Below are 13698 nucleotides of genomic sequence, written 5' to 3'. Positions count from 1 at the left end.
GTATATCATGAACAGTTTACTGTGACTGTACTTATTGAGTGTGATTATAATTTTAGATTTATTGGTAGATGCTGAATTATGCGTCAAGGAGTAACGGTGTTGGTTAATGTAATTTTCATATTATTCCTTTCTACAGGTATATGCACTGGCAGGACCCTCGCCATACTGGCACGACCCTCGCCATACTGGCACGACCCTCGCCATACTGGCACGACCCTCGCCATACTGGCACGACCCTCGCCATACTGGCAATAGAATTTATTTCCAGAAAGATGCCTGCAAATTGAAATTGATCGAGTATTTTCCTGTAGCACCAACCATAAAAATGATATAGAAACTTAGCAAACTTAACATAGTGATAGCATGTTTATTAACATGTAAAGGTGAAAGAACTTTAGCAAGATTGTTGAAAATGAGCATTTGATATTTCACTCCGATGCTGTTCATTGAAATTGTTTATTCATTCCTTTTTAACAAATTCCTGTAACTATTACAGAGTTGCTTCTACAAAAAAAAAAGTCTGACGGTGATCAGAAGGAGGCTTCAGCCAAACTCTTCGATCGGAAGATGTTGGAAGGAGAATAAACAAATCACCATAAATGAAGGACTCAGATAAAGAAGAAGAGTAAGACGAGAGTGGATAACAGGAAACATGGTGAGTAGAACGAGGGGGAAAATAGCGGTGACAGAATGCAGGAGTAGAGACTTCGAGACAAGAACAGTGAAATAACCGATTCCCGTGATGAAGGTAAATTACAGCTGATACAAGAGGCCGAAGGTTTCACCAAATATTTAACACTGTTGGTAGAGCAACTGAGCCGTCTCTCACTCACACGGTATCATTGGAGCAGCTTGGTGGGTAGTGTAATCCTCCGCCGCCGTAACTGGAAAGACACCCGTTAACAAGGGCATATGGTCCTGGGGCAAATGGGGACAAAGATGAGGCTAGACGTGGGCATTTTTGTTTTGGGAAGGCTCTCGTCGAGTGTGTGACAGTGTAAGAAGATCTCCCGAAAAGACGGACCCACGGCGCACAGTGGGCCAAAATCCAAAAAAGCTGGCCAAAAGTCGAAAAATGAAGTAAGCGCAAATCAACCAAAAACAGTTGATATTTTCGTATACAAGCATGTACTCTTTAACCCATTTACGGCCAAAGGTGCGAAAACGCACCATTTCTTAATTAGTCCGTTATAAATTATCCCTCGAACAAAATATATGGAACAAGTAAAGAGAGATGTGAAAGAGAAGAAACACGTAGGTGTGAAAAGATTAGCTGATAGGAGAATAGAGTGGAGAGCTGCGTCAAACCAATCTTAGGATTGTTGACCAGTGATGATGATAAATTATCCACCCCTTTTTCAAATAGTTCCTCCATGGTTAATTATTCATTAGATAATAAACTTATTTTTAAACCCATTTTCTTTTGAAATTTAAATGTGGATATTTAGTTATAATTTTTCAAGTTTTGTAAATTTCTTGCTCATCGAGGGCTATCAACTTAATATTTTTTTACAAGTGCCATAAACATATTTATGAATCCAAACACTGGTATTATTAATGTACCACTAATGCTAAATTACTACAATTTTTTAAAATCATCTAATGTATTTAGAGACACAATTTTGACACTTGTTTTTAATGGTGCGTTTTCGCACCTTTGGCGTTTGGGGGTATGGCAGACTAGGGCAAAGGCAGCGTGCGGGGGGACCTTGGCCGCTTACATTGTACACCACCATGAAGTTATTCGAGGAATGGATCTAAGCACTTTGGGGTTTCAAGCACCATTATATAGTTTTTCTTATCTTATTGGTGTCGCAGCTGTCGATTGCAACAATGTGATTCCATTCTGTCGTTAGATACACTGTGAACTGATGAGCACCCCTGCACGAGACCAGTCGGTTCTTGACTGTGAGTAATGTATAGTTTCTCAAACAGCAATGGACATTCAGAAACAGAACGCCACTACGAAGACATCCATAGAGTTTACCTTCCAACTCAAGAAGAAGGTTCAAGAAGGTATATACGCAGGTACACTCCCACAGGTATATACGCAGTCGTAAGGTGTGACGTGTGTAACTAGGACTTCAGCTTCAAGATCATCGACATTTCTGGCACCGTAAGTGTGAAAAATATTACATTTTTTTATCATTTTTACAAATTTGCCGATACTAAAACTTATTTACGACTACTTTAGATGGATAATAAAAGAAGGCCACTTTGGAGGAAACCATTGATTCTGTGGATGAAGCCACGGATGTTGTCTACATACCACCCGACGTTGACAACTTGACGGATGAAGAGGACATCGATGACATCAATTTGACTGCGGAGCCGATTAACAACGACATCGCGGGAACATTTGAAGTGCATCGAGGCGATGGCATAGTGGAGCACCGGCTGAGTGCGCAAGAAGCAGGCAATTCTCTTGGCCTTCTCCGACTTGATGTGATGTTTGACGGCGACACAGGTTGGCATTGTGTCGGTATCTCTGCAACGTTCGAGGAAAGCGAGAGAGGAGAGGAGTTTTCCTTTCTTCTTCCGCAGTTTCTCAAGTTTCCTCGATTTCCTGGAGGTATCCTTCCCGTAGAGGAGAATGAAGTCCTTGTGTCCAACCAACTGTTTACCAACATCCCTGTGGGTGAAGCAGTAGATATCGTGAGGTCTCTCACTGATGAAGGCCTTCCTCATGATATCCCGAATATGGTAGAGTTCTGCCTGAGAAACTCCTACTTCCTCTGGAATAAGAGGTTCTACGAGCAGACGCAGGGTGCTGCGATGGGATCTCCACTCACACCGGTCATCGCGGAACTATTCATGGAGAAGTTTGAAGAAGCGGCCCTGCAATCCTACCACAAGAAGCCGAAGCTTTTCCTGAGGTACGTGGATGATACTTTCGTGATCTGGCAACATGGGAGGGATGAATTGGATCACTGCCTGAAGCACCTCAACAGTCAAAACAACTCCATCAAATTCACGATGGAAATAGAAGAAAATAGACGGCTTCCCTTCTAAGACGTCCTGGTCGAAAGGAAGAACAACGGTACACTGGGTCACGCTGTGTTCCGAAAGAAGACACACACGGATCGCTACCTAAATGCATCGTCGCATCATCACAACCAACAGAAGATGTCAGTAATACGAACCCTGCTAAGAAGCGCCATGACGTTATCGGACGCCTCCTCCCTGGAGAATGAGAAGAAACATACGCAAGACGCTACAGGGAAACGGATACAACAAAAATGCCATCCTCAAAGAAGAAAAGAAGATTGACAAGGCCCTTAAAAGGGCCGCTGAACCTACAACAGGAGATGTGGAGAAACCTACGGCTTTCGCTTTCCTACCGTATGTGGGAGGGACGAGTGAAAAGATAGCACGTGTGCTATCGAAGCATGGAATAGTGACAAGATTCTCCTGTCCCACAAAAACCTGCAATTTCCTGAGCAAGGCCAAAGATAAAGTCCCCGCAAGAAACCATTGCGGAGTGTACCGTGTCGATTGTAGCTGTGGCAGTGCATACATCGGACAAACTTGCAGACCCCTCAAGGTGCGGCTCCAAGAACATCAAAGAGCTACTAGGAACCAGCAACTACGCCTCTCGGCCATAGCTGAGCACACATGGAGTGGGCCGAATCACTATCCCGACTACGACAATGCAAAAGTCATTGCTATGGAAAAAAGATACTTCCGCGGATCATCAGGGAAGCTATTGAGATAATGAAGACACCGATAAATCTCAACAGGGAGGACGGATACCAGCTTTCAAACACATGGAAAAGAGTCCTCAGAAAGAAACCCAGAGAGAAAAGACAACACCAAGAGGGGCGGACCAATGAGAAGCCAACTGAGCCCCATGAACCAACCAATGAGAAGACACCGGCCTCCGACGGGGTGTATAAGAGACGGGCGATACCTCGGATCTCCACTTCATTGACCTGAAGAAGCCTGCTGCAATGCCGGCGAAACTGTTGTCTGCAGAGACCAATCTACGCGGTGCTAACCCCGAAAACCTCCACCCTGAATCAGTATTGTAGACTTAATAAAATTTCTTGGTATTTTGATTCTCTCTGGGTATCATGTGCTCCCTCAGCATGACATGTACTGGTCTAAAGATGAGGATAAATGCGTTGAATTAGTTCGTAAAACTTTGAGTAGAAAGAGATTCAAAAGCATAAAGGATAATATCCACCTTTCTGACAACTCTTCTCTCGACAAAACTGACAAATTTACTAAGCTGAGACCAATATTTACTCTATTGAATGCTAAGTTTTTGCAACTTGGAATTTTTTTCACAACCTTTCCATTCATGAGCAAATGGGTCCGTATTTTAAACGCAAAACAGCGAAATTGTTTATAAAAAATTAAACCAGTTCGACTTGGAATCAAATTAGGTGCCTTTGCTCTTCAGATGGCTACCTCTTCCAATTTTTTCCATATGGAGGGGCTAAATCAAACCCTCTTTGAGTGACGGTAGGATTAGGAGCTAGCGTTGTTTTGGATTTATTGAAAATAATTCCTGATATTGCATAGCATCGGCAATTTTTTACAACTTCTTTTCTCCCTGGTCCTTGTTCCATACACTGAAAGAAAGGGGATCCTTTGCAACTGGAACCATTCGGGAAAATAGGACTGGAAAATGCCCGCTTGAAGGCTCTAAGACTCTGGGGAAAAAACATCGAGGCTCATTTGATTTTGCTTTTGACAAGGAATCTGAATTGTCCGTAGTCAAATGGAATGATAACTCTGTTGTAATTGTGGCTAGTAACACATTGCCAGTTTTCCCTTTAGGAAGCGCGAAAAGATTTAGCCGTAAGGAAAGAAAAGAGACGACAATTCCCGAACCTCTAGTCATTGGGGATTACAATAAGCATATGGGCGGAGTAGATCTTCACGATAATTCGAACGCAAATTAAAGAAACAAAATCAGAGGGAAAAAGTGGTGGTGGCCATTATTTACAAATTTAATAGATAGTGTGCGTACCAATTCATGGAAAATCTACAGGAAGGCTACAGGGCACAAGATTTCTCAAATTGATTTTAGATCACATGTTGCGCTAACTTCGATCAAAGGTGACCGAGTTACAATTGACAATCGCGAAGATATACATACAGAGGGACCATCAAATCCGAAAATAGGCAGACCATCTCGTAATTCCTTACCAGAAGACATCAAAAAAGATAATGTAGGCCATTATATCGAGAAAAATGTGTCAAGGAGAAGGTGCAGGCTATGTAAATACCATACAGTATATGTTTGTGTAAAATTTAATGTGCCCTTACATCTAAAATGTTTCAAGAATTTTCATAATGATGATAAATACTAACTTAAAGTGTTTTTATGTGGTTATAAATAAAACAGTGGAAAAGAAAAATATTTTGTTTCTTCAAGGAATGTTAACCGAAGTACCCACATTCCGCCAAAGGTGCGAAAACGCACCAATATTTTTTGGTATAAATAATTTTTTTAGGGCCCCAAAATTTTTAAAAATTTCTTTCTAGTACCTATTCAGTCTAAATGTGATGACAAATTTCAAAATACTACCGAATAATAACCTTGGCCGTAAATGGGTTAACGGTATCCATCCACATATGGCTTGAATTTATTCACCGCGGATAACATTGCCTAATACCAGAGATGGGTCAAATAGAACCAAACCGCCAAAACGAACTGTTCACTTAAATACTTACGGGTCTCGTTGACCTAGTCCGATTAAAAACATTTATAAAACGGGGTATAAAAAGCATGTCGTAACATGCGTGACTCGCCATGGATAAAATTTTGGATGCATAACTGCAAAGAAGCCAAGTCCTGCAATAGCACACGGGAGGTTCCCCTGCATCAGAATAGATGCTTGAAACAGGGCTTGTCCGGAAGGTCCCAGTGCAGAGCCGTAGCGCCGTGTTATGCAAAGAATTCAATGCTCGTGGATGCGATAAGCGAGCGGACGCATGAACAAAGGAGCCGTAGTCTAGTTTAGACTGCACCAATGTGGAGTACAGTAGGAGCAAGGTGGTGCGGTCTGCTCCCCACGATACGTGGCTTAAAAACTTTAAAACATTTACGGACTTAAGAGCAACTTATCTTCAGATTATTAATTTGGTCTCGCCAGTTGAGTTTTTGATCTTATTTTAGCCCCAGAAAACGGATCGATTCTACAAATGGGAGATTTCTTCCGCTAAGACGAAGCGTAGGTGTTACATGGACGCCTCTTACACGGTGGAAGTGTACGCATTTGGTTTTCTGAAAGCCGCTCCCATGGATCCATTGGTCCAGTTCATTCAATATGAGAGACGAACTGGAGAGCAACCTTACCCCTTCATAATATCAGCTATTACTTCACTAAGCTGAGTATCCTAAACAGATGCGTACAGAAAAAGGAGGTTAACACTATCCATCCAGCGAATGAGAAAATCACTAACACTTTAATGTGACTGCACTTATTGAATGTCATTATAATTTTAGATATTTTGGTAGATGTTTAATTATGTGAAAAGGTGTTGCATAATGGTATTTTCATAAGTGGTAATTTAGATGTCGATGCATAACCAGCATTGGGATATGAGGATTCCCTCAAAATCCTTGGATCAAAGCGAGAAAGTATCAGTTCTCTCGAGGCCAAATCCTCCATTTTCAGAAACAGTAACACAGAAGGTAAACGCTATCCAGAAGCATGCCACTCATACAGTTAGTGCGCTAAATTTATTTTCCCGGAGTAGCCTCTCCAAACACATACGTACACACACAGGAGAGAAACCTTACCCCTTCATAATATCCAGCAATTACTTCAATGAGCTGAGTATCCTAAATAGAAGCTTGCGGAAACAGGAGGTTAACACTATCCTTGCAGCTAATGAGAATATCATGAACAGTTTATTGTGATTGTACTTATTGAATGTGATAATAATTTTTTGATATTTTGGTAGATGTTGCATTATATGTCAAGGAGTAACGGTGTTGTGTAATGGTATTTTCATATTATTCCTTTCGAGAGTTATATGCACTGGCAGGACCATCGCCATATTGGCAATAGAATTTATTTCCCGAAAGATGTCTGCAAATTGAAATTGATCATCGAGTATTTTCCTCTAGCAACGAACCATAAAAATGATATAGAAACTTAGCAACTTAACATAGTGATAGCATGTTTATTAACCCGTTAACTAGGGCATATGGTTCCTGGGGCAAATGGGGACCAAGATAAGGCTAGACGTGGGCATGTTTGTCTTGGGAAGGCTCTCGTCGAGTGTTCGACGGTGTAAGAAGATCTCCCGAAAAGACGGTCCCACGGCGCACAGTGGGCCGAAATCCAAAAAAGCTGGCTAAAAGTCGAAAAATGAAGTTAGTGCAAATCAACGAAAAACAGTTGATATTTTCGTATTTAAGCATGCACTCTTTAAGATGGGGTTTTTCCGTTTGTTTTTGCGTACCACATGCATCAGTTGTCCTAAAGAGTGTGTCGAGACAACATCCACTGTAAGTGACTGTGCTGTGTTATGACACTGGATTGATCTGTTCAACGTTAGAAGCGCCTCAAATGATGATAAAGTTGTTACCTACTTTTACTTGGGAACCAAAGCCTCCTTGCACCCGACTCCGTTTCGTTGTGACTTCAATAAGTGTAATCCGCATCCATCCAAAAAGATTTTACTTTCCATTGTGGCGAGAAGCAGTTTGAAGTGCTAATGGTAAGCAAAATATTATTTTTTTTTAAGGATTCCTAGTTGCAGTCCGCAATTTGTTTTTGCTGCCCATGTAAGAATGATCATAGCTCGGCTGTCGATGGAACTGATTACCTGATATTTTTTTAAATTTCATTTAGTAGTGTTTGATGTTGAATTTGTGAGAAACCATGGAAAGTAGAGAAGGGACACGGTTACATTCTTCTTTACTTCATGACAAAATTGTGGAGAAAAAAGTGCCACGGCACGTAAGAAAAAAATGCGATAGATTTTTTGATTGAAAAATATCGATTGAATGGAGATGCCAATGCAAAATGTATTTTGACGAAGTGCCTACAAATATACTTTTTCACAAGATATTTTGATAAATGGAATAAGGCGTAGCGAAGGGAAAGCTACTTTAGAGCTAATAATAGCAAATGGCTAGAGGAAGAAATCAAATTCCATTAAGTAGTACACAAATATCTTCCAGCTACCTACGGTACGTTCATTAAACATTTTAATAAATAGTTTATTTTACATAGATTCGATTTCCTTTGTCATTAGTCCGTATTTTTTAGATTCGCCGTAGGACCCCGAGTTTGGTAGACCTGCTATACACTTTCTTTCTCTTGAAAGATCAAAACGAAGGAAAACGGAGCAGCTAAGAGCTGGTACATCGGCGAAGGAGTTATCATTCGCCGCGTCCATGAAAAACGCGAGCGAGGATAGTATTCAACTGCCTAAGTAATTAAAGAAGCGACAATGACGACTCCCAAAAGAGCTAATAGAATTCTTTCCAAATGGAGGAAAAAGGACCATTCTCAGAAGGAAATGACACCAGCAACGGCACTTTCCCTTTTTATTTCAGTGAATATGACAAAATTACAATACAACCTCATCCGGCATGTGTCAAAAAACCACGGGCATAAGTTGTTTCCCAGCTACCATCAGGTGTTTTCCGCAAAAAATCAACTTATCCAAATGGAATACATATCAGCGAGGAAAAGTCTGAGGTGGGCCTACAAGAGTTACATACCATACGGCGCAAAGGATCATTGAATCCATCACAATGATTGACAATGAATGAAAAAAATGATTACAGCCCTTACATTAAATTTTCAGATTTTACTCTTAAGCGGGTTAGTAATAACAAATTTCTAGGCATTTCCATAAATGAAAACCTAAACTGGGATTCCCATATTAATTGTATTTCATCCTCGGTGGCTACCGGCTGCTACTTAATTAGACGGGTGACTCAGCTTAGAATATGGAAACAGCCATGTCAATTTACTATGCACTATAATAGTTCAAAACAATATTTTATCCTGGGGTTACTCCCCTAAGGCAGTCTCGAAATAGTCCGTCCCCAGGCAAATAATTCTCAAAACACGTATAAGCATGTATGAATGAAACGGTATATCTTAAGTGAATCCTCTGAATGAGAGAAAAAGCTGAAAACAGCGTGTAATGTCGGAAGTTCGGGGATTGGTTCCAATTCAAGCGCTCTAGATGCTGATTGAGGTGTGTATGATGGAAAAATGTGAGTTTGTCGATGTAATTCGGTGACTGACACGTCGCAGCTGAAGGAGAAAGAAAGGAACTGGATATTAACACAAGTGGAATGACAAAAAAATTCTTCCTCTTAGAATGCCCTGGCCGAATTTCTCCCAAAGAGGAGCTACGAACGGCGCGCTGTGTGCACTAATCCTGCGGGATGGCTGAGAAAAGTTGGCCAGACATAAGTGACCCTTAAACCTCCTGAGGATAATGAAGACCGTGGAAGCGGCAGATGGGTGGGATTAGTTCCGGTGAAATATATTTCTGAGCCCTATGGCATGGTGTCACCAATGTTAAAACCCCGAAAATTACCTTCTTGCTATGCATTAAAATGAAACATATACTTTATATTACACATACCGTTATGCGCAGCATTAGAGTAGGTGTAAGGCTATCAACTGGTTGTAGCTTCATTGAAGTCCTTTCTCCCTCGCGTTATCATCCCTGATGGACCGCGAGGGCTTAACACCCAGTACCTTAAGCCTCAGTAAAATTGCCAAGGAAACGAAGAAACCTGGATAGCGTAGTGGTCTGCGCAGTGACCCGGAAAGCCAAAGCTCCGTGGTTTGATTCCCGGTCCAGGGAGATTTTCTCTCATGCCAATTCATGTTATATGTCCTACTCAAGAAGGAAACCTGCTTATGAAACTAGGAAACGTAAAACATGCTCTTAGAAATATTTAAAAAATCAGATAATGGCATTAACGAAGACATTAATTAAAAAGCTACACTGACAGGAACATGCTCCACCGACGGACTGGGAGCATTGAAATCCGGGATGATGAAGAGATATCTTCCCACAATGAACGAGTAGGAGCAGCCTTTAGTAACTGCCATGGAGCATGTAAAGTATCTCACCACTTATTGACACCCCCTAAGAGTGGCCTCTCTACCGTTGCAAATGTACTATCGTTTTCAAAAGTACGTAGTCACCCAGGAGTCCCACTTAACTGAGGCGGCTGGGACGTTTCTGTTTAGACGTTGCATGTATCTCGCGGATTGATGCGCTAACGCAATCGCGGAATGAGAACATCATCTTAATGTTCACGAATTTGTGCCCGCGCCGGTAACTACGTTTTGTAAATACAGCATCGTCGAACAAATTTGATATCTTTCCATTTTAAAAAGAGGGATGCTGTAGAATCGATAACTACAAATACTCTAAATATTGTAATAAATGATAAACTATCTTTTATAGTACATTGTATTGAGTGTGTTTCATCTCTTCAATGAATTTTCTGAAATCTGTATTCTACCTTTTATATGGAGTATTGCCGTGGTATTGCTGTTCCGATAGCAAGGCTGCTGGGCCAGAAAAGGCAGCTAGTGTAGTACAATTGGTGGGAGTGTAGTTAAATTAGTGGCAGTGAAGTGCTATCAATGCTATTCTCGAGCAATCAGTGTTATCATAGTGCAATTAGGCTAGTGTAGTGCAAGTGATTTCAGTGATACTAAGTTTGACTTTATGTATCAACTGTTCTCAGTGTTGTTTTATTATTTATTTGCTATGTTTATTATCTTATAACTTGAAAGTTTTTTACGTGGTATGTGACTCTGTGAATAGCTATAATTTGATATTGATGGACTAAAGAGATAACTGACGACATTTCTATGAAAGTTACAAAATTGGAAATACATTTTGATTTGGTCTGATTGTGAACAATAATTGAGACATAATTATTAAAAATACCTGACATCCAGTCCACGTTTCCCGTAACAGCTGCAAATCGCATGCTTCTATTGTGTGTTTCAGTTAATGTGGAGTGCCACCCAAGTATTTGCAAATCCATGCACAGGTGAGTTTTGTGTTACAGAGAAAATAAATCCTCAAATTTCAATACTGTTGAGGACTACTGTTTGATAGGGTAGCGCTTTCTTAGCCAATGATATTCTTCGTACTTAATTTTGCACTGTGACATCCGTTGAAAATTGAATGAGCATTATTAGATTAATTGACACATTTTCATTGTTTGCTGATGTCTCACGTCCGAAATTCCATCCATCATTAAATGTCACTTGTGGTTGCATTTGTTGCTATTTTTTCTCGTTCCGTTTTATAAGCAAAAGAGTTGAGGGCTTCCTGGGTTTGAGCCATACCTGTGACGATCGCTATTTCCATTGATAAGAAAAATGCATTAGTATTTTTATTCACCGATCCCTCTCGTGAAAACACTTTGTCGAAATCATACTTAAAAGATTCCACAAGTATCTGTAAGGCCAGAAGTTCACATTCATTAGTGATAATCAACCCCTTCACCATCTTCTTGCTCCTGATAAGGGAATTCCGACTGTAGCAGCTGGAAGACTTCAAAGGTGGTCAATTGTTCTAGCTGCCTATCAATATAATACAGAGTATCGTAAGTCTGCCCTAATCTGCCCTGCGGATACACTTTCTAGGCTCCCCATCTCCTTAGAAGACTGTGTTGAAAATGTACTCAGTGTGCTCCCCATTATGTTTCCATTGACCTACAGTGAAGTTGTTGAAAAAACTGTCACAGAAGTAGAACTAGTAAGGTTATGGAATTAACTAAGCAAGGTTGGCCATATTTTGTTGAGGATCATGCTATTGCTCCCTTTATCCGACGAAGGTTCGAAATTTCTTTGTAAACTAGCTGTCTTCTTATGGGCACCAGGGTAATCATTCCTAAATCCCTGCTGGAGTCAATTTTGAGATTATTACATGATTCCCATCCTGGTATGGTAAGAATGAAAGCTTTATCTCGCTCAGTTTGTTGGTGGCCAAACGTGAATAGGGATATTAAATATTAGATTACATTTATATTTATTTTATATTATTTGTATTTGTATACTGTGAACAGTGCCAGGTTTCAAATTTTTAGACCGGTGTTCGGCAAATTTAGCCTGGCCTATGGCTGGTATTTGGTGTAGGTTACATGTACATTTTTTGTAATAGAGCAGAAATGTCCAATGGACTTGACGCACGACAAGGGCGCTTGACGTGACTCTTCTTCCCACTGCTCTCATTTATTAAAATATCCGTGTTCGATAGGTATTCTACCTCCATTAAATCGGTTTGGCTCTTTAGAGCCTTATCAGAGGGGCCGGGGGACTGGGAGTTCCCGCGCTTGGTTTGTGTGACCCCGGCATTGTTTTTTCTAAGTTTCTACGTTTCGCAATAAATGCACGCCATATTGAATCAAAACAAGCTGATGCCTTTAAAAGGTCAGATGGGAAGAGAATAGCTGGAGACAATGTCATAATGGGATGCAGGTATAAACACTTCCATCTCCTCCTTATGCCTATAAAATCCATTGCAGTTCCACTGCAGAATAAAAGCCATAAATAAATTAAAAGAAGGAAAAAAATATAAATATAAAGTCATAAATAAATAAATATATTATCGCCGCAGGCGATTGCTTTTCCCCTTCTTCCTGGCCATTGAAACTTCCGCCTCAGAGGGATAGCCGTCGTATTCCATCTCCTCCATCTGACATTAGGCATTGATCTTGACTTGAGGCCCGGGGAGAGTAGAATTGTCACCTCTTTTAGGCGAAACACTCTTTGATTTTATATGTCCTCTCTTCGGAGGACTTTCAGGTGTTTGGGTCTTTGGGAGGGAAGGATCCTCATCCTTACGGTCGCTCTGTGATTTTTTGGATACGTCAGTTTGTTTATTTCCATTATTTGTACTCTGCTGACCAGAAGTTTGCTGGTCGCGTTTCTCAACAAGAGTATCTTGGATTTTTTGAAAATCAGCCTGTGTTGAAGCGCAGCGGACAGAAACTGAAGCCACAGAAGCAAAAGAGCGTGAGAAAATTTGAGCCTTTTGGGCGTTGAATTTCTTCCTAGCTTCAAAGTACGAGATCTTTTCAAGAGTTTTAATTTCCACGATTTTCTTTTCATCCTTCAGCTTCGGACAGTCACGGGAATAGACAGGATGATCACCGTCGCAGTTCACGCAATGCGCTTTGGAAGAGCAGTTTTCATTTTCGTGCTTTCCCTCACCGCAGCGTGCACGGGCAGCAGTGCCTCGGCATCTACTGGAGAATGGAGATGTGTCCGAAGTGCGGTATATAGGGACGCACCGGATAGGAAGTATAGCCCACAAATACCTTATCGGGTAGGGAATCACTGGCGAATGTGAGAATTACAGATGTTGTATTTATTGCTTGACCGTTCTGTTTTCTTGTAAACCGGCGACATTCTATGATACCTTGGGGGGCCATTTCGGTCTTTATTTCCTCCACGTCGACGTACAGGAGATCAAAGCAAGTGACCAGTCCACGACACGTGTTTAGTGTCTTGTGTGGTTCGACTGTTATCGGAATGTCATGTAGTTTTTCTAATTGCAACAGTTTGCGACTCTGCGTTTCGTTTCCCGTTTCTATCAGTAGTGTACCCTCGCGTAGCTTCTTCACCGATACCAAGTCTCCAGGAATGGCGGCAGACAGCACTCTACGTATTAGAAATGGAGATACTTTGGAGAGATTTTCGCCTTCTTTAGTGCACTTCATAATCAGGA

This window comes from Ischnura elegans, chromosome X (assembly GCF_921293095.1).
Source record: "Ischnura elegans chromosome X, ioIscEleg1.1, whole genome shotgun sequence".
In the NCBI taxonomy this organism is placed as follows: Eukaryota; Metazoa; Arthropoda; class Insecta; order Odonata; family Coenagrionidae; genus Ischnura; species Ischnura elegans.
The sequence above is the reverse complement of the archived record's forward strand: the minus strand, read 5'-3'. Positions refer to the sequence as shown.